Raw genomic sequence first — 22,944 nt, forward strand, 5'->3', positions numbered from 1 at the left:
ACACTAATAGCGTAAAACCAATCATTCATGGTCTTGACAAAGAAGTCTGATCATCTCATAGGTGGGTGGCCACGAGATCTTTTGACGTCCCATGGAATCCAGTTATGGCTCTAGTAATGGTAATGGCTCTAGTCCAGCGGTTGTCTACAAATCTCATAACGTGTCCAGCCCATCTAATTTTTGATGCCTTGGCAAATGAGACAGCTTACCTGATTCTTGATCATCAACAGAGGTCGGAACTCTGGATTCTTTCTCTCATTTGAGTGAAGCGCGATACTCCGAGTGTAGCTCTTTCAATTCCTCTTTGGGAGACGCAAATAGCATTCTCTTCGTATTTTTGTAGGGCCCAGGTCTCTGAGGCATATGATAATGCAGGAAGAACAGTGGTTCTTCGTCCTCTTAGCTATTTCTTCGACACTCTTGAAAGCGTTCCAAGCTGCTCTCTTCCTTCTGTGCAATTCAGGTGCCAAGTCATTCGTCATGTTGACTTCTCGACCTAGGTAAACATAACTGTTGTATTTGGAGATGTTCGTCCCATTGAGAGCAAATGGAATGTCAGGAAAGAGACCGTTTCTCAAAAACATTGCCTTCTTGAGATTCAGCTGTAGTCCAACCTTTCCACACTCACAGTCGAAGTTGGCCAGCATTTGTGCCACTTGGCTGATGTTTGGTGTTATTAAGACGATGTCATCAGTAAAGCGGAGGTAGTGTAGTTGCCAACCATCTATCTTCACTCCCATTCCTTCCCATTCCAGTCATCACATGATGTTTTCGAGGGTGGCACTGAAGAGTTTTGGTGAAATGGTATCACCCTGCCGAACCCCTCTCTTGACATCAATGATCACCTCCCTGTAGAATGGTGAGATCCTGGTAGTGAATCCATAATACAGCTCATGAAGGATCCTGATGTATTGAGTTTGAGCGCCCTGTTTGGCTAGGGCCTCGATGACTGCTTCAGTCTCAACAGAATCAAAGGGCTTCTTTAAATCAATGAATATGAGACAGAGCGGAATCTTGAACTCCCGAGAAACCTCAATGAGCTTGGTTATCTTGTGCATATGGTCAATTGTGCTGAAGCCTTTTCAGAAACCAGCTTGCTCGCACGGTTGTCCTTCATCTAGTGTTCTGCTAATTGTATTCAGGATTACTCAAGTGAACAGCTTGTAGACGACAGACAACAGGCAGATTGGGCGATAGTTGCCAATGTCGTGGATGTCTCCCTTCTTGTACAGTAGTACAGTTCTGCTGGTTTCTGACTGGGACAGAACCTTGCCTTTAGAGAGGTATTGTGTGAAGAGCCGAGCCAGTGTATTGATGAGTACTGATGCAGATTCTTCAGGTGTTCGGGTCTGACCTTGTCTGGGCCAGGTGCTATTCGATTCTCTACTGATTAAATGGCGTGTCAGATTTTGGAAGGGAGAACATTGGGAATGACATATCCATCCTGCGGAATTTGGTATGTGGGCAGGTGGACTTGGTTATCAAAGAGATCTGAGTAGAAGTCATGTATAATCTTCTCCATTGCCCTTGTGGAAGATGTGATAGATCCATCAGGACATCGGAGGGCAATCATCTTGGTCTTGTAGTTGGTGAAGAACAGGCGGGCATCTGCCAGCACTGCTGCTCTTCTATCTTTGAGGTCTTCCTTTATTGCTTCTCTGCACTGCTTTACAAGCTTGAATGTTCGCTTGTGGTTCCCTGAAACTTACGCCAAGCCACCTTGGCAAATGAGCTCAAGAGTTTTCGAAGACGGGCGTCTTTTTGTCGCTATCTCTCTCTTGGCATTCTTCGCACCATCATGGAGATTCTGAACCATTTGATTGTATTCCTCGTCAATGTTTTCAATGATGGCATTTTCCCATGTTGCCGCAATAGTGCCAAAGAGTTACCAGTTGGGGGTCGTTTTGGGAGTTCTCTTCTTAAACTTTGCAGCCCTTTCTCCCCGCTCTGTGAAGTAGAATTTTGCACGAAGGATATGGTGGTCTGATCCCATTTGGAATTTTGAGACAACAGCAACATCGGACAGGCAAAACCATCGATTCAATATGATGTGGTCAATTTAGTTGTGGAACCGTCCACTGGGGGACTCCCATGTCCAACGTTTAGATTTGGCCTTCTGGAATTGTGAGTTACCATGGATGGTCTTGGTCGACATGATGAACTCAGACAGTCTCTCACCCTCTTCTTTCCATTCTAGGCCATGGGTCCCAATGTGGAGTTCTTCAACTGATCTTCTCGGTCCTATCTTGGCATTAAAATCACCAGCAATGATCTAATAGAAGGTGTTGTCCTCTTTATAGAACTTCTACAGTTCCATATAATACTTCTCAATTTCTCCTTCATCATAATTGGATGTTGGTACATAGACAACGAAGACAGTAACTGCCAGCAGTGAGCCACATCTATTCAAGTGTAATCATCCGATTCGGGTCGTTAAGCTTTCGAATGAATCAATGAATCAATGGTCAAGTTCGTGTTGACAAGGACAGTGACACCACCGATGCCCCTTTTGTCACATGTTTCAAGGAACAGTTCTTCTCCAGTGTCAGAAACAGCGTGATGTGATTGACGCCTTCTCGTCTTGGTCAGACCAATGATGTCGTACTTGGTCTTTTGTGCTTGCACCATCAGGTCGTCGACAGATGCATCCAATGCCAGTGTACATGCATTGAAAGTACAGACAGTCGCTTTTGTCCTTCTTCTTTTTGGCAGCCTAGTTCAGCCCTGAGATTTTATCAGCCTCTCCTTCCTCATCCTTCTTAATGCTGCCATATTGGTGGCTTTTTCAGGGTCAGGGGAATGAGACCCATTGTATTTATTGGTATTGGCATATCGAATACACCATGGATATCTTGCCAGGCTCTGCCTTGAGGGTGGAACACTCTCAGTAGCCTGCCAGTCCTAGAGGGACTAGGGTTTTAGGGCGGCCTCTATTCTTTCTTGCAGGTTTGAACCCCATGGTTCAAACCATATTTGAACCCTATCAAATATGGTGCAGTTATCTTGTATTAAAGTGTTTTTTTATGTGTTGCAAAGCGGCCGCGTGGTCCAGAAAGTGTCCTGGAGTGTGGTGGTGGCTGGGTAGTAGAGGTAGTGGAGGTAATGGAGGTCTGCTGGGCTGCTGGGAGCAGGTAGAGGATCTCTGCTTCCAGGTCGACTGATCCTGGAGTCCAAGGTCAGAGTGTTCCGCTTTCCCGGCTCTGTGGGGCTTCACCCCGTGGGACAGATATCCAGTAAATTAAAGGAGGACATGAAAGGAGCAATGAATCAGAGAATCGAGAAATTACAGGAAGAAATGAGAGCAGAAATTGAAAAGCTACTCACAGAATTGTCACGAATAAAGAATTCGGTATATGAAATATAAAACTCAGTTTGTGCCCTCAACAGTAGAATAGCTACAGCCGAAGACAGAATCAGTGAGCTTGAAGATGAGCTACAGGAAACCTACAAGCAACAACAAACAATGGGAAGTGACCTCCAAATAGCTCTAGAGTGAATCAGAGTCCTAGGAGATGATTTAAAGGGAACAACATTAGAATCATTGGAGTATCAGAAGGTCAGGGGAGCAATCCCAGTGAAAAAGCCACAGTTAAATCACTGCTGAACAGTTCCCAGAGCTAGAGAATGCAGGCATCCAGATTCAAGGAGCCCAAAGGGTGCCAGCTAAAAGTGACCCTAACAAAAACACTCCAAGACTTATCTTAGTTAGAATGATCAATGCCATCAATAGAGACACAATACTGCAAGCAGCAAGGTCAAAGAAGGAAATCACAGCCAAAGGAGCACCCCTTAGATTCACAGAAAACCTATCAAAGGAAACCCTACAAGCCCGAAGGCAGTGGTGGGATTTAGTAAAAAAACTCAATGAAGGCTTCGCCAAGAATACTTTAACTCTCACTCAATCTCGAAGGAATGATATACTATTTTGTGTATAAACTACATCTCAGGAACTTCATAGACCTAAAATAAGGGCTAAAGGGGATACTGTAAGATAAGACAAACTTCTACAAGCACAAAAAATCTTTACAAAACCCCATGACAATAATCTCTCTCAACGTCAATGGTCTAAATTCGTCAATTAAGAGACATGGAGTGGCAAAATGAATTCAGAGACAGAACCCAACATTCTGCTGCCTACCCGAAACACATCTGAACAGTCAGAATGAACACAGACTCAAAGTCAAAGGATGGAAAACAACCCTGAAAGCAAACAACCCCGTCAAAAAAGCTGGAGTGACCATACTAGTATCAAACAACATAGATTTCAGGTTGAAAAAGATTAGAAGGGACAGTGAGGGCCATTTTTTTATTAATCAAGGGATATGTACAGCAGAACAAAATCACACTGCTAAACATATATGCACCCAATGAGGGACCAGCTAGATATCTACAATAACTGCTGACAGACATAAGAAGGACATTGCGAGCAACATAATAGTAGTTGGAGATTGCCTTATCACTTCTGGATAGATCAAGATTAAGGCTCAGCAAGGAAATAATGGCTCTGAAGGAAGAAACAGAAGAGAGAGGGTTAATAGATCAATACAGGGCTTTATATCTCCTCAAAAAAAGAATACACATTCTTTCCCAGTACATATGTAACATTTTCTAGAATAGACCATGTGCTGGGCCACAAAGCGTACCTCAACAGAATCAGGAAAATAGACATTGTATCCACTACCTTTTATGACCACAATGCACTGAAGATAGAATTTAATCATGTACAGATGTAGAAAACCAAATAAAACACCTGAAAATTAAACAACTCAATGTTGAACAATGACTGGGTCAGGAAAGAAGTCAAGGAAGAAATCAAGAGATACCTGGAACAAATGAGCATGAAGACACGAGCTACCAAAATCTTGGGACTCAGCTAATGCCATGTTAAGGAGAAAATTTACAGCTCTGCAAGCATTTCTCAGAAAGGAAGAAAAGGCCCACATAAACAACTTGACTTCACAGCTAAAGATCTTAGAAAAGGACCAACAAAAGGAGCCCAAACCTCACAGAAGGAAAGAGATCATAAAAGAGATCATTTTTAGAGTAGAAATCAATGACATGGAAACCCAAAAAACAATGCAAAAGATCAATGAAACCAAGAGCTAGTTCTTTGAGAAAATAAATAAAATTAATAAACCACTAGCGAAACTCACAAAGAGAGTGATCACTTTAATAAACGGAATCAGAAATGAAAAGGGGATATCACAACAGAAACCAAAGAAATTTAGAAGATCATCAGAGACTACTTTGAATGTCTGTATGCCACGAAACAAGAGAACCTAGAAGAAATGGATAAATTCTTGTATACCTATAATCTCCCAAAGTTGAACCAAGAAGATCTGGAATACCTGAATAGACCTATTAATATCAAAGAAAATGAAACTGTAATCAAAAGTCTTCCCAAAACCAAAAACGCAGGTCCAAATGGATTCACTAGCGATTTTTTCCAAACATTTAAAGAGGACCTATTGCCAGTTCTTCTCAAGCTTTTTCAGGAAATTGAAGAAACAGAAACTCTTCCAAAGTTTTTATGAGAGTCATATCTCTCTAATACCAAAAGGAAATAAAGACACCACATGAAAAGTAAACTACAGGCTTATATCCCTGATGAACACGGATGCAAAGATTCTCAACAAAATCCTAGCAAATAGAATTCAACAACTCATCCAAAAGATCATACACCACGACCAAGTGGGATTCATCCCGGGGATGCAAGGATGGTGTAACATTCAGAAATCAATCAACATAATCCATCATATCAACAAAAAATAAGATAAAATCCATACGATCATATCAATAGATGCAAAGAAAGCATTTGACAAGATCCAGTACTCGTTTATGATGAAAACCCTGGCCAAAATGGGTATAGAAGGGACTTTGCTCAATATAGTAAAAACCATCAATAACAAACCCATGGCAAGCATCATCCTCAAAGGGAAAAAACTAAGAGCCTTCCTTCTAAGATCAGGGATGAGACAAGGATGCCCACTTTCTCCACTGCTGTTCAATATAACATTGGAAGTACTTGCAATAGCAGTTAAACAAGAAAAAGCTATTAAGGGCATTCAGGTAGGAAAGGAAGAAATCAAGCTCTCACTATTTGCAGATGATATGATACTATACTTAGAGAACCCAAAAACCTCTACCAAGAAATTCCTAGAAACAATAGACTTGTATAGTAAAGTTGCAGGCTATAAAATCAATACCCAAAATTCTATGGCTTTCCTTCGGAGTCACAGTCACGGTCCTCCCGTTGTTCATCGATTTGCTCGAGCGGGCCCAGTAACATCTTCATTGTGACACTTGTTACTGTGTTTGGCATATCGAATACATCACGGGTAGCTTTCCAGGCTCTGCTGTGCGGGCGAGATACTCTCAGTAGCTTGTCGGGCTCTCTGAGAGGGGCGGAGGAATCGAACTCGAGTTGGCCATGTTGGCTGGGTGCAAGGCAAATGCCCTACCTGATATGCTATTGCTCCAGCCCATGGCTTTCCTATACACAAATAATAAGAGAGAACAAAGTGACATGAAAAAAACAATCCCGTTCACAATCGTGCCTCAGAAAATCAAGTACCTAGGAATCAGCTTAACTAAGGACAAAAAATACCTGTACTAAGAAAACTACAAAACGCTACTTCAGGAACTAAAAGGGGACACGTGAAAGTGGAAATGTATCACCTGCTCATGGATCGGGAGAATTAACATTGCGCTTGTATGTTCATTACTGCACTGTTCACAATAGCCAAAATTTGGAAAAAAAAAAAACAACAAAAAAAACACTGAGAACAGATGACTGGTTAAAGAAACTTTGGTACATCTTCACAATGGAATACTATGCAGCTGTTAGAAAAGATGAAGTCACGAAATTTATATACAAGTGGTTCTACCTGGAAAGTATCATGTTAAGTGAAATGAGCCAGAAAGAGTGTTACACACATAGAAAGACTGCACTTATCTGGGGAATATAAAGTAACAGAATGGGAGATGAACACCCAAGCATAGTTGAGATAAGTACCAGGAAGTCTGCTTCACAACTTGGAAGCTGGCAGCACATGCTGGGGTAACAGGAAGCTCAGACAGAGAAGGGAACACCAAGTAAAGGATGTTTGGAGGATGCAAGATGCGCGCTGATAATAGACGATAGACCGAACATGATGGCCATTCTATACCTCTGCTGCAAACCACAGCACCCTAAAGGAAAGAGAGAGCAAAAGGGAATGCCCTGCCACAAAGGTGAGGTGGGGTGGGGCAGAGTGGGGAAGAGGGCTACTGGGATCATTGGTGGTGGAGAATGAGCACTGGTGGAAAGATGCGTACTCAAGCACTGTATATCTGAAACCCAAGCATGAAAGTTTGTAAGTCTACAACTGTACCTCATAGTGTTTCACTAATAAAGAAAAAAATTAAAAAATTTGGGCCACACCCAACTGTACTCTGGGTTTACTTCTAACTCTAATCTCAGAGATCACACCTGTTTGGCAAAGGGGGACCCTACAAGTCCTGGGAACCAAACCCGGTTCAGACTCCTGCAAGGCAAGAGTCTTACCTGCTGTACAGATAAGACTCCAGTCCCCTGATTTCTTTTTAAATTGAGGTAATGTAATTTAATTGCTGTAATGTGAGGTAGAGTTTCCATATTATTGTGTTATATTTGCAATATTACTTTCCCTCCCAATTCCCCTGCACCAGAGTGTCAGTATTCTTAAAGAGCTTCCTAATAGTTGAAATTAAAAGTAGGAAATTTTTTCTCAAAGCAGTGAGAAGAGGAAAGGGTGGGCAGAGACAAACAATATGAGACCTAAAACCTAAACACTGTGCAATGATCTTAAATGGGCAAAATTCTTGAGGGTGTTTTTGTTTGTTTGTTTGTAGACAAGGAAATGTATTCCTACTTATAGCATAATTGTGACATGCGCATATCTGGACTTTGGTCTAAAATAGCAGCCATTATTGTGGTGGGTCTCTCTCATGTGCCATACACACTCCTGTGATGTGTAGGAGGAAGCCTGCCCCCTGGCTCATGGGGCACATATTCATCTGAAAATCACAAGTCCTGTCCTGGAGGAAACTGCGTACCACCCCAGGGGCCATTCCAGGGATCCATCTCTTCTCACCAGTGGACCCCCAGGGGACGTCCCTCCACTGGTTATCGAGAAGGTTCCAGAACATCTGTGGCTGATTCTTCCCAGGCAGCAAGCAAGGCTCTCCCAGGCAGGAGGGTCTTGTCTGCGCTCATGTTCCTGGACCTGGTCCTGTGGAGGCTGGGCTCCTCAGGCCTCCTCACCACAACGTACCTCTCCATGGCACACTGGTCCTGTGCTCCTCAGGTGCTCCCACTCCGCTCAGGGTCAAGTTCCCCCTGCTTGAGTTCTGAGGGCTGCCATCTAGGATTTGTTCAACACAGACATCTGCTTCCCAGTTGTGGTTGCAGTCCTGGCTTCCTTCTTCAGCCTGGCAGAATGCTTGAGGCCAGTCACATTCTGGAAATTAGTGGGCTATTAAGATTTTTCAATACAGGCTGAAAAAACAAAGGTAGAAGGTTCCAGAAGGATAAACCATGGTCACGTAGGTGTGAACAGCATCTGCCCTCAAGCAGGCTGGGAGAGGAAATGGGAACGTATTTCATGCCCAGGACAACCCCCAGTTCCTCATAAAACTTCTCATGTCATTGGAAACCCCAGTGGCCAGCCGGTATTGAACACTGGTCAGTATTGAACAACACTCAGTACTCTGACACAGGCCACAGGCCAGACCAAATCAACAGGAAATTCCTGCGCGTGGCTGAGACAGAGCCCAGCAGTTCTGAGTTCAGTAACCACCAGTCCAAAGTCCAACAAGGGAAGAAGTCACTCTTCTGCCAACACAGGAGACAGGAAAGTCCATCTGGAGCTGAGCCCTACCTTGCCCATCAGGAATTTTGTCCTCTTGGATAAACTTTGGTGGAATGCATGAGGGGATTTGGGAGGGTAGCTACTAGGAATAATCTGCTCTTTCTCAAAGACACAAGCTCAGTCCAGGGCTGGAAAGAAGGCTCTGAACCCACCATCCAGGAGGACACTGTGCTGTACCTGTCATTGCCCAGCCATGCGACAGAGCAGGGTGGTGGGAGGACCGGAAGGATCACAGCGGGGCAGGAAGGATATTGGGGTAAGGAGCAGAGCCCTCTCAACCAACAGGTTTCATAGAGGGTGTCAGACCAGGTCCCTGAAAACCTAGGGCGAGAGGAAGGAGTCTCGTGCATGTAGGAGAAGCCTCAGCCTCAGGACCCTTGGGTCCTCTCCCCTGCCTGTTCAGTTTTCTCTCTTGATTCAGAGTTTCCTAGGAACACAGGTCACATTCTCATCACTTAAGTCCCTTCTCTTCCATATTCTCCCCTTGAGCATGCTCCTCAGCACATCAGATGCCCAAGCACTCCAAGCAGACACCCAGACCCCTTGAGAGCTAAACTAGACACATGGACATTGGAAATTTCAATTCATACACAAAGGCAGTTGGAGATTGGCTTTTCACACAAGCGTCCTTTGTTCCTCTGCAAATGGAGTTCTCCTCTGCTAGGAGAGTTTGGAACATTGTTCCATTGACCAAAGGTCCAAGTTTAATGCTTCGTTTTTCAGGAAGAGAGAAGGGGCAAAATGGCAACTGGAGTGCTAGGGACAATCGTGCAATCTGCACTGCACAAAATGACATGCCGGTGAAAATGGGTAGGCACATATTCTTTGTGGTCTTCTCAAGGCTACTTATATTGTTTTGCAGCTTGTATATCTTTCCTAGAGACTTCTAGCAGTGGCTGTCAATTATTCTTGCAAGATGAGTCTATGCTGACAATCTTACAGCAGCTGGTACTCAAGTTTTCCTGGAAACAACCCTGTTTTCTCAGTGCACAAGATGCTGTGTGTGGTTGATCTTGTCTATGATGAGGAAGAGGCAGGTGGGGACGGAAAGAAAGCTGGAGTTTATGGGTGCCTGGAACATTGGGGAGACCCTGGAGAGGGCCACACCTCAGGATAACTGTATTCCTGGATCTGGCTGGGATGCATCTGGTAAATGACCCAGACAATCTTGGAAGGTGAATGCAGAGAGAAGTCAAGCAGGCAGGGTACACTTTGCTGCCTGTTTTTTTGGAACGAGAATATCTTTGGAATCCTTTTCTGGATCCAGGGGTTTTTGGTTGACTCTCTATTGTGAGAGGCTTGCTGGGAGCTTCCTTCCCTTTAGGCAGCTGTGCAGCACTTCTCAGGTATGAAGAGATGAGCAGAGCTTGGAGCTGTTCTGAGCCCAGTTCCTACACAAATTATTGTTCAGGTTATAAAGAAGAACATGAGGGAAATTTTTGAGAGTCCCCCATAACTGACCACCCCAACAGGGACCTGGACGACACAGATTACTGCAAGGGTAGGGATCTGAGTGGAGATCCAGATGTCAGTTGCACCTGCTGCTGTGGGTGTTCGTCCAGGTGTTGCGTTAGGTGGTAAGTGCACAGCTGGCAGTGATGCAGGTGGCAAAGCAGTGGGGGAAGGGGATGATGCCGAAGTGAGTGGTGGTGCAGGTGAGTAGATAGGTGGTAAGACGGGTAATTGCATAGGTGGAATATACTCACAGGTGTGTTCAGGTGCCAGCATAGGTGGGAGCTCTGGTATAGCATAGCTATGTCTCCTGCCCCTTTGAAAGAGCACTGTGCATGCAGTTGTTTCACGTCCTCCAGACTGGGCTGCTCTGCTGGTGAGCTTTACTGACTGCATTCAGGGCATTCATTGCCCAGGGCGAGTTCTTTCTGCCAGTACATACTTCTACCCGAGGAAAAATCACTCTCTTGGAAGGAGAATTAAGGTACACTGCATTCAACTGCCTCAACTATGAAACAGCATCTTCGCACCCTTGGTAGTAGTTTTGCAGGATCACCTGGTTGGAGGTGGGGGTTGGGGAATAGTGCGTGAGTCATCCTCGTGATGTTCTCCAGGGAAAACTGGAAGAAGTGAACATGAGGAAGTCATGGAAGATGGCAAGCAGTAATGGGGGCAGATGTCCTGCTGCCTGCTGAAGGTGGAGATGGTGAAGCAGTTGGAGCAAGACTTCATGCCTGTGAAGTTCCCACAGATGTACTGCTTGCCACAGTAGGTTGTGGGGATGAGACCACAATAGACAGGGATGAAAAAGCTGCAGTACAAAGCCTCGAGGAGCTCCGCCTTCATGGTGAACTCTGAAATCACGACATTCTCTCCATCTGTGAGCTGGGTGAGGCTCACATGGAGCTTCCATGTGGCCTCGTTGTAGGAGTCCTCAAGCACAACGTGGCACAGAAACTGCCTCATCATCTGCACCATCTTTCAGGATGGGGCCAGAGGTACCAGGAAGGACTTCCTCACCTCGGCCACTCCCACATTGAGCACCTGGAGATATTCGTCCATTTCGATCCCACTGATGACCAGGGTGGCCACCACAGCCGCTTCCAACGTCCTCACAAAGTGATGGGCAGTGTCTGGCATCCATGGGGCCAGGGCCAGGAGCACATCTACGGACCCTGCCTGGTGGAAGGAGAGGAACCCGCTGCCCAACAAGGAGATGGAGTGAGGGTGTCAGGATTAGCTTTAAACACCTGTTCTTCCATCTTCTTAGCCTGGGGCCTCGTTCTTGGGGAGCAGCTGTGCCATCCCTCTGCCTCTTGGAACTCGCAACCAGGCTCCCAGGGGTGCACAGTGTCCTTGGTCATCCAGGGTGAGTGGGTGAGTGGGGGGGGGGGGGGGGCTCAGGCAACATTTTCCAGGGATGTTTATACCTCAGTAGGGAGTTTCACAGGTTGCCATAGGGCCCCCAATCCAGGACCCAGCTGGTGAGCTGGGCCCTGGGCTAACAAGTGACCCCTTGGCATCATGGGATGAGGGATTTCCTCCCCAGAATGGACTAGGAGCATCTCAGCTGCCTAAGGGGCCAGGCCCAAAGAGGCAGGCACAGCACACGGGCCTTGGCTTCACCTTCCTGAGGGTTTTAAAACCTATAGGATACTGTGTTTATCTACTGGGGAGAATTGTTTCTTGAATGGATTCCAGATTTTGTATTTTTCTTCTCATTTTTCTGTATGATGGTGATTTTTTTGCCAAAAATTATAGATGCAAAGACATTTATTATTTTTAATGAATAATTTAAATAAAGAAATATGCATTAATTACATTTGATTAGCCAGCAACTACCTGTATTTCACTGTCAGGTACACTTTTCTTTTTCTCCTTTTGTTTTTAGGGTCATACCTAGCAGTGCTCAGAAATTAATTCTATTTCTGTGCTCAGGAATCACTCCTGGTGGAGCTCAGGGAAACATGTGGGGTATTGGGGATTGAACCCGGGTCTGTTGCATGCTAGGTAACAGCCCTGTATGCTACACTATCTCTTTAGTCTCTGTCAGGTGCACTTACAGCAATGCAGAAACATGACCCAAGAACAATGAAGACCTTATAAGATAATTTATGTGATATTAATAGACATAGTTCATCCTTGCCTTTCATCTCTCAGTTTCCATGTTTGGCATAATTTTTACTCATATGAGAGCTAAGCTACTCAAATGCATAGGATTACCTTATTCACATTGTCTCTTATTTCTCAGTTACATAGGAAAAATTACATTAGCAACCTTTTGGATATATAATTCAAAAGGTTTTAGTTGCTGTTATCTAAACCAATGGTTCTTAGTATGACAGGATTTCCCAACCCCATGTCTGGGGACATTTTTGTTATTCACAAATCAATGGGAAGGAGAGTGGGAGTGCAACTACTGGCATTCAGTGGGAGAGATCTGGCATATTAGTTAGCGTTCTGCAGATATCCTTAATTATAAGTGTGGGCTTATACCAGTAAGTGCGTATGTATCTATCATGAAGAACTTGATCGTAAGTTAAGGAGACTGAGAAGTTCCATGATCATCCACCTATAAGAAGTTCCATGACCCAGGAAAGCTGATTTTGCTTTTTTAAAAATTCAGTCAAATCCAAAAGCCTGAGAACCAAGGGAATCAATGGTTTAATTCAAGTATGAGGATAAAAAAATATTAGACAGGATGACACAAGTCAAGTTGGTATGTCTGAGGCAAATTTGTCCTCCTTCTTTTTGTTCTGCTCAGGCCTCAACAGATTGAATAATGCTCTCTCACTTTGATGAGAATGATGTTTCAGATTCATGAATTCAAGTGCTTATCTTATCCAGACATAAGCACACAGACACATCCAGAAGTAATGTTTAATCTGGGCACCTTGTCGATGATCAAGTTGACACATAAAATTAATCACCATACCTGGAATGCTACTAAGAATCTTACAATATACCAGAGAGTCATAGTAAAATGTAATTTTTCTTGTTCAAAATGTCAACTGGTAGAAATTGAGAAACTTCATCTAACCTGAAGTAATAATTTAAATCATTTACTTTTTTATTTTTTATATATTTTGTCTTTATTGTCTGAGAAATTGCAATTTACAATACTGCTAATTATGGCTTCCTGCACACATAATTTCAACACCACACCCATCCCAGTGTAAGCACCTTTTTTCTCCCAGGAGCCCAAGGTCTTCATCTTCACACACCCGCACTACTACTCCACCCTGCCACAAACTCAGCTCTGTGGAGCAATTTTCCTGTTGTGTTGCCTTTGGCCCTTATTTGCAATCTTGCTGTGTATCTTAAGGCCCACATATGAGAGAGAAATTCCGTATCTCTTCCTTTCCTTCTCTCCCCTCCTCCCTTTTCCTATTCCTTTCCTTTTGGCGATTTCACTTAGCATGATATCCTCCAGTATTTACCCATGTTGTGGCAAATTGCATTGGTTTGGTTTTCTTAGAATTACATAGTATTCCATTGTGTATATATCACAATTTCCTGATCTGTCATTGGGCATTTGTTTCTTTCCATATTTTGACTATTGTACTAAGCACTGTGATGAAGGTGTGCGCATATCCTTTCAAATTGTTTTTTTGTTTTGTTTTGTTTTGTTTTCGGGGGGTAGATACTGAGAAGTGGCATTGCTGGGTTGTATGGGAGTTCTATTTAGGGAAAAGCAAATCAATTAGTTTTCTTTCAGATGGTTTTAAAGGATCTTAAATTTTTTCATTTAGGGACAAAGAGATAGTACAATGGATAGTGTGCACGCAACCGACCTGAATTTCACCCTTAGCATCCGATATGGTCCTCCGAGCACTGCCAGAAGTGATCCCAAGTGAAGATCCTGAGAATTGCTGAGTATGGCCCCAAAACAAAAACTTAATTTAAAGTCTGCCAGACCAGGAACTGGTGAGGTAGAGGAAGGGCTGGAGCTTATCCCTTACATGTGTGAGACCCCACCCCCACCCCCAAGATCAATCCCCAGCACTATGTGTGCCCTTTTAAGTACCTAGGAATAGGCCTTTTGTCCACAAAGCACCAATGGGTCCAAATCCAGACCCAATCACTAAACCACCAGGCCCACACTGCTGGAATTAGTATCACCAGGAATTGACATCAGGATCCTCTACCAGCACTGCTGAGGATGTGCTCTGCCTGCAAAATAGTCTGCCAGAACAGATTATATATTCTCAATATTGACAATTTCATAGCAAAATGTTAAAAATCTTATATCTAATCTCTTCATTTTTATATCTAATGAAATTTAACATGTTTATTCTAGTCAACGGTTTCTCAAATTATAGTTCTGATGGGCTGAAAGGATGATGCAGTGGATGGGGGGGCACTTGCCTTGAATACGACCTACCTGAGTTGAATCCCTGTCACACCATATGGTCCCCCAAGCACCACAAGGAATGATCCCTGAGCAGAGAGCCAGCACTCAATTCTGACTACTGCCAGATGTGGCCCCAAATGAAAAAAAATATATATATATATATACACACATATATAATCCATAGGCCACTGACAGGTGACAAGGATTCTACTGGAAAATTGGAAGTTGATTTAAATATGTTAATCTATACATTATGTTAGTCTTTCTAAGATATGATTCTATACATTTTTTCTCATGATTTATTAGTTCCACTACCACCACCACCAACAACAGAAAGTGCAATGTGTAGAGTGAGTAATTGGGAAAATTTCTTCTCAGTCAAAAATTTCAGAATCACTACTACATAAAATTTCGGGTGGGGCAGAATTAGAGATGTGACTTGGTTATAGAGTGCATGATTTATATGTAAGAGGCCCTCAGTTTAATCCATGGTATAAATATACACCCACATACAAAAGCAAACAAAGCTGTTCTTTAAAAAATTATTTATTTAGGAGCTGGAGCAATAGCACAGCGGGTAGGACGTTTGCCTTGCACGCGGCCGACCTGAGTTTGATTCCCAGCATCCCGTATGGTCCTCTGAGCGACGCCAGGAGTAATTCCTGAGTGCAGAGCCAGGAATAACCCCTGTGCATTGCCGGGTGTGACCCAAAAAGCAAAAAAAAACTTATTTATTTGTTTGTTTACAAAGCTGTTTGTAGGAAGCTGGCCCTTTAAGTGGCTAAGGGCCTACATACCTGTGCTATGTATGGTCATCTTGACCTAAGTGACCCCGCGGCAGGCACAGTCTGTGCTATGTATGGTTATCTTGATGTATGGTTATCCTGATGTATGGTTATCTTGAGAAAACATCTGTCATGACTGTCAGTAATAACAAGAAGTAACTGACAGTGATTAACTTGGTATGTGAAAACATACAGTCCTAACCATATATGGACATGACCCTTTTTGTGTAACTGCATTGTGCTTTTCCTGTACTGATAGGTATTTAAGCCCCTGCTGCCGTGAATAAAGTTCTGTTCAGTCCTGTCCTATCCTGTCTGCTGTCCTGTCTGCTCTGTCCCTTTTTCTCTCTGTTTCTAAACTGCACTCTGTCTCTTGTGTCTTGTGTTCATTCGGTTGGTCCCTCCTTGCACCTACGGACCCTAGGGCTACCTCCGTGGGCCAGAGGATTTGTCTGGTGGGGCCCCCCACAGCTGTTCATTATTGGGTTTCAGGCATACAATGTTCAGACACCCATCCCTCCACCAGTGTACTTTCCCAGAACCAGTGCCCCAGTTTATCCCCCATCCCTCCATGCCCCCTCTAACCCCACATGCCTATACAGCAGACACCTCTCTTTTCTCTCATTCTCTCATTTTAGACATTATGGTTTGCAATACAGATGCTAAAGGGTTATCATGAATATCCCTTTACCTACTTTCAACACTCAGATCTTGTCCAGAGTGTTCATTTCCAACTACTGTTGTCATAAGGGACCCTCCTCTATCTTAACTACTTTCCATCCCCCCAACTCTTGTGGTGCTTTCTTGCCATTGACCAATCCTCCTGACCCATTTTCCCTGGTCTTAATACTTATCTAATAAGGGGTTAATATAAAAATATACAAGAAATTTACAAGAAAAGAGCATCCAACTTTACAAGAAAAAAAAACCATCCAACCCCATCAAAAATGGGGAGAAAAGAACATAAACTTCCTCAAGGAAGAAATTCTAATGGCCAAAAGGCACAGGGAAAAATCCTCTCTATCACTAATCATCAGGGAGATGCAAATCGAAACAACAATGAGATCTTATCTCACACCATAGAGACTGGCACACATTCAAATGAATTAGAACAACCAGTGCTGGCATGGCTGTGGAGAGAAAAGGACCCTATTCACTGCTGGTGGGAATGCCAACTGGTCCAGACATTTTGGAAAACAAGATGGACATTCCTCAAAAAAAACTAGACAATGAGCTCCCATTTGACCCAGCTATACCACTTCTGAGAATATACCTTGAAAGTCCAAAACACACAGTAGAAACACCACCTGTACTTCTATATATTCATTGCAGCATTATTCACAATAGCCAGAATCTGGAAACAACCTGAGTGCCCAAGAATAGATGAATGGATAAAAGAGGTATGGCACATCTACACAATGGCACATCTACACAACTCCTACAGAGTTGTTAGGAAAAATGAGGTCATGAAATTTGCCTGTAAATGGATGGACCTAGATAGTATCATGCTGAGTGAAATGAGTCAGAAGGAAAGGGTCAGAGATAGAATGACTGCATTTATTTGTGGAGTATATAAATAAAAGTATGAAACTGAAAAGGGACAGCAGCAGTCTATCTCTCCCTCTGCCCACGTTTCGGTAGTGTCAGGCCGTTTCCCCACTCCAAGAAGGTCGATGTTGATGGGCAGGCGAAGGAAGGAAACAAGGACCAGGCTGGTTGGTCTTAGTTGCAGTTTATTCCAATCCTGTCTCCATTCACTCCTGTCTCTCCTCTGCCTCCCCCAGCCCACTCTTACAGTCTCATTATATCCCATAAAAGAAATTTATGTCATGGAGGGCCCAGGTTCTCTCAGATCTGTGACCCCCAGATTCTTTCAGACCTGTCACCATGTAGAGAGCCCTGAAATCTCCTTTTATTGATCATGGTACCTCTAAAGTGCACAATGCAGTGATGTCATCAAAAGGAGTTACAGAAAAAACATTGAGGCAGCAAGACATACATTGTTTCTTTGCATCTGCAGGCCAGTAATTTTGGCCTCCAGAAAGAAAATACAAATACCAGAAAGAAAGGGATAGACATAGAAAGATTGCATTAATCTGGGGAACATAAAGTAACAAAATAGGAGACTAACACCCAAGAATGGCCGAGATTAGTACCAGGAATTTTACTCCATGGCTTGGAGGCCAACCACACATGCTAGGGGAAAAGGGAGCTAAGATAGAGAAGGGAACACCAAATAAAGGTGTTGGGAGGATCCTCTCAGGATGGGAGAAGCATGCTGAAAGTAGACTATAGACCAAACATGATTGTCACCCATTGCCTCTTTTGCAAACCACAACACCCAATAAGAGAGAAAGAACAAAAGGGAATGCCCTGCCACAGAGGCAGGTTGGGATGGGGGGTGGGGTGGGATAGGGGTGGGAGGGATACTGGGATCCGTGGTGGTGGAAAATGGGAACTGGTGGAGGGATGGGTATTTGATCATTGTATAATTGAAACCCAAGCACAAAAATTTGTAAGTCTTCAACTGTACTTCATGATGTCTCACTAATAAAAATCAATCAATAAATAAAAAGAGACCCCAAAACTGAAATTTTTCTTGGGATACAAGCACTTAGGGGCTGGAGTGATAGCACAGTGGTAGGACGTTTGCCTTGAGCGCAGCCAGCCTGGCCAAGCCAGGTTCGATTTCTCCGTCCCTGTTAGAGAGTCTGGCAAGCTACGGAGAGTATTCAATATGCCAAACACAGTAACAAGAAGTCTCACAATGGAGATGTTACTGGACCCGCTCGAGCAAATCGATGAACAACGGGAGGACAGGACAGGGCAGGACAAGCACTTGGATTTGCATCCCAAAGACTAGTCTGGCTAGAGAGAGCCTGGAATCTACATCCCAAAGATCAGGCCTGGCTAGCACCCAAGATCTGCTTATCTAAGACCAGCCAGGTTTCTGTGAGAAAAGGAAAATTGCCCCTTACAATATACTGAAATTATTTACTGAAGGCAGTTTGAAGGGGAAAAATGTTCAGCCTCATCCAAACTAGTCAGGACACACGGGAAAGCTGCTTCTAGGACAGATACTCATTTAGCAGATCAACCCACCCTAGAACAGAATCCCCTGGGTGTGTTTCTCCTCTCCTTGTCCAACAAACATATAAGCATACATAATATAAATCCTTTTGTATGGACACGGTAAGATTCGATTCCTTCATCCCTCTCGGAGAGGCAGGCAAGCTACTGAGAGTGTCCCACCCGCATAGCAGAGCCTGACAAGCTCCCCATGATGTATTTGATATGCCAAAAACAATAACAATAACGAGACTCACTTCATCTTCCTGGAGCGAGTAGATGCCATTGGGCTACACTACCACGAGACAGGGACGGATGGAGACGTTACTGGTGCCCGCTTGAGCAAATCGATGAGCAACGGGAAGACAAGTGATACAAGTGATGAGAGACGATTCTGTGTCTGTCTCTATCCTGACTAACTAGACTCAGCATGATATTCTCTAGGTCTATCCATGAGGCAGCAATTGGCATGGTTTTATCTTTCTTAAAGTTGAGTAGTATTCTATTGTGTATGTTTACCAGTTTTTTATCTAATCATCTGTTCCTGGACCTTTGGGTTGTTTCCAGATTTTTGGCTATAGTGAAAAAAAGCTGCAATGAACATAGGAGTGCAAATATCTTTTCTGACTAGAGTTTTTAGTCCCAAAGAATAGATGCTGAGATGTGGAATTGCTAGGTCATATGGAAGCTCGATTCCTAGTTATTTGATAAGTCCCCATATTGATTTCCCAAGAGGCTCGACCATTCAAAATTCCCAAAAGCAGTGAATAAGGGTACCTTTTACTCTCTATCCACACCAACACTGGTTGCTTTTGTTCTTTGTAATGTGTGCCAGGATTCACTGGTATGTGATATCTCATTGTTGTTTTGATTTGCATTTTCATGAGTCTTTTGGCAATCTGTTTGTCTTATTTGAAGAGATTTCTGTTATCTTTCACCACCATTTTTGATGGGATTGGTTGCTTTTGCTTGTTAAGTTCTACCAGTGTTTTAATTGTCTTGGATATTAATTTCTTTTCAAATGAGTAGCGGGAAAACATTCTCCCCCTAGTCTTTGGGGTGTCTTTTTATTCTGGATGTAATTTCTTTTGCAGTACAGAAGCTTCTCAGCTTGATGTGTAATTGACAATACCACTAGATTCAATATCATGAAATATTCTACCTACAATTTCTGTAATATAATTTATGGATTCAGGTCTGATATCAAAGTCTTTAATCCATTTTTATTTGTCTTTGCTATATGTATTAGTACTGTTTAGAGAAATTTTCTCTAATGTGTTCATTGTTTTGTTTTGGTGTTTGGGTCACACCTCAAATTCATCATACATACTCCTGGCTCTGTGCTCAGGGATCACTCCTGACTAGGCCACACAGTCAGCAGTTGACTCTAGGAATCAAGCCAGATCAAGCAAGCATATTACCCTCTGTACTCTCTCTCCAGCTCCTCCAGTGTAGTTAGGTACTAAACGAACAGTGAAATAAGTGGTCAAGTAATTTCTCAAATAAGTGGTTGCCTCATTCTTTCGAAGTAGACAGAATGCTAAAACATATTTTCTTCAAAGACAGGAACAGTAAGAAATTTGTTCTAGTTCATACTCACACCATAATTAAATCAGCCACAATCTGAAGTAGGCACAGCCTTCTTGGAAATAGTGTCCAAGCTGTAACTTCTAAAATATCAAAGTAGGAGCTAATCTAGGCCCTTAGAATTTTTTTTTTTCTGTATGAGGATAGATAATGCCCGCCTGTCCTTCACCAACTACAAAACCAAGATGACTGCCCTCCGACATCATGATAGATCTATCACATCTTCCAGAAGGGCAATGGAGAAGATTATTCATGACTTCTACTCAGATCTCTTTAATAGCCACATCCACTTGCCCGCATACCACATACCACATGATGGATATGTCGTTCCCAATGTTCTCCCTTCCGAAATCCAACATGCCATCTCGTCTGTAAAGAAACAAAGAGCCCCTGGCCCAGACAAGATCAGACCTGAACACCTGAAGAACTTACCATCAGTACTCATCAATACATTGGCTCGACTCTTCACACGCTACCTGTCTGAATGCAAGGTTCCATCCCAATGGAAAACCAGCAAGACTGTACTACTATACAAGAAAGGAGACATCCATGACATTGGCAACTATCGCCCAATCTGCCTATTGTCTGTCATCTACAAACTATTCACTCGAGTCATCCTGAATAGGATTAGCAGAACACTAGATGAAGGACAACCATGTGAACAAGCTGGATTCCGAAAAGGATTCAGTACCATCGACCATATCCACACAGTAACCAAGCTCATTGAGGTATCTCGGGAGTTCAAGATGCCACTCTGTCTAACGTTCATTGATTTAAAGAAGGCCTTTGATTCTGTTGAGACGGAAGCGGTCATAGAAGCCCTAGCCAATCAGGGCGTACAAACTCAATACATCAGGATCCTTCGTGAGCTCTATTGCGGATTCACTACCAAGATCTCACCATTCTACAAAGAAGTAATCATTGATGTCAAGAGAGGGGTTCGACAGGGTGATACCATTTCACCAAAACTCTTCAGTGCCACCCTTGAGAACATCATGCGACGGCTGGAATGGGAAAACATGGGAGTGAAGATAGATGGTCGGCAACTACACCACCTCCGCTTTGCTGATGACATCGTTCTAATAACACCAAACATCAACCAAGCGGCACAAATGCTGAACGACTTTGACCGTGAATGTGGAAAGGTCGGACTACAGCTGAATCTTGCGAAGACAATGTTTATGAGAAACAGCCTTGTTCCTGACGCTCCATTCGCTCTCAATGGAACCACCATCTCCGAATGCAACAGTTATACATACCTAGGTCGAGAAATCAACATGATGAATGACCTGGCACCTGAGTTGCGCAGGAAGAAGAGAGCGGCTTGGAATGCCTTCAAGAGCATTGAAGAAATAACTGAAAGGACAAAGAACCTCCAGCTACGAGCACATCTCTTTGATTCCACTATTCTTCCTGCATTAACATATGCCTCAGAGACCTGGACCCTACGAAAACAGGAAGAGAACACTATTCGGGTCTCTCAAAGAGGAATCGAAAGAACTATGCTTGGAATATCACGATTCACTCAAATGAGAGATAGAATCCGGAGTTCTGATCTTCGTCAACGCTCAAGAATCAGGGACGCTGTCTCATTTGCCAAGACATCAAAAATCAGATGGGCTGGACACGTAATGAGGTTTACAGACAACCGCTGGACTAGAGCCATTACTGATTGGATTCCACGAGACATCAAAAGATCACGTGGACGCCCACCTATAAGATGGTCAGACTTCTTCGTCAAGACCCTAAATGATCGGTTTGAGGCTCTACATGTTCCTAAAACGAACAGATACCATTGGGCTACGCTAGCACGCAACCGGGATGAATGGAGACGTTACTGGCACCCGCTCGAATAAATCGATGAATAACGGGGATTAAGTGATAAGTGATTAAGTGATGAGGATAGAACAAGTAACAGTTTGACCTTTAGTCTCATACATTCCAAGACAGTTTCACATACAGCATTAATACATCAAAATATATAAAGAAATATATATATATGTATATATATGTATATATAGGCACAGGTAAAATTTTTTTTGTTTTAACCACAATTACTTGGATAATCTGTCATGAAACTATAACTCCAAATAGGTTTTTTCAATCTGGCATGCTGCTGCCAATGAACATGCTATTTCTACTGTCAACATTGTAACTGAAACTTTACAGAGCTGTTCCTCAAATTTCAACACTGATGAAATTACTTAACAACCCAAAACATAAACAACCATTGCCAAATAGCATCAATCCTGGAGTCCAGTTGGTCAGAGTTTCTATTTGCAACAATCACTTCCAGAATTGTATTTTTTCAATCCTCAAAATGTAGCTCTATTTAAAATATGTGAGTAAATGAATGTTATACATATAGCAGAGGAATTATGTAAAAACAGGAGTTATAAACATCACCGGGGCTGGAGCGATAGCACAGCGGTGGGACGTTTGCCTTGCACGCAGCCAACATGGCTGACCTGAGTTCGATTCCTCCGCCCCTCTCGGAGAGCCCGGCAAGCTACCGAGAGTATCTCGCCTGCACGGCAGAGCCTGGCAAGCTCCCCGTGACGTATTCAATATGCCAAACACAGTAACAACAAAGTCTCCAATGGAGACGTTACTGGGCCCGCTTGAGCAATAAACATCACCAAATTAACATCACCACTTTGCAACATTTGATTTTTTCATAGCCAGGAATTTTAATTTAACATTTAATGTTAAGTAAATTTTATTTAATTATTTAATTTTTTAGCACAGCCGTAGGGCGTTTGCCTTGCACGCAGCCAACATGGCTGACCCAAGTTCTATTCCTCCG

General features: G+C 43.3%; 1 pseudogene; it reads right to left on the reverse strand.

The window, feature by feature from the left end:
- Positions 1-10,298: 10,298 nt before the first annotated feature.
- Positions 10,299-11,605, reverse strand: LOC130039235 (omega-hydroxyceramide transacylase-like; annotated as a pseudogene).
- Positions 11,606-22,944: the final 11,339 nt, after the last annotated feature.

This window comes from Sorex fumeus, unplaced genomic scaffold (assembly GCF_029834395.1).
Source record: "Sorex fumeus unplaced genomic scaffold, SorFum_2.1 ptg000086l, whole genome shotgun sequence".
Taxonomy (NCBI): Eukaryota; Metazoa; Chordata; class Mammalia; order Eulipotyphla; family Soricidae; genus Sorex; species Sorex fumeus.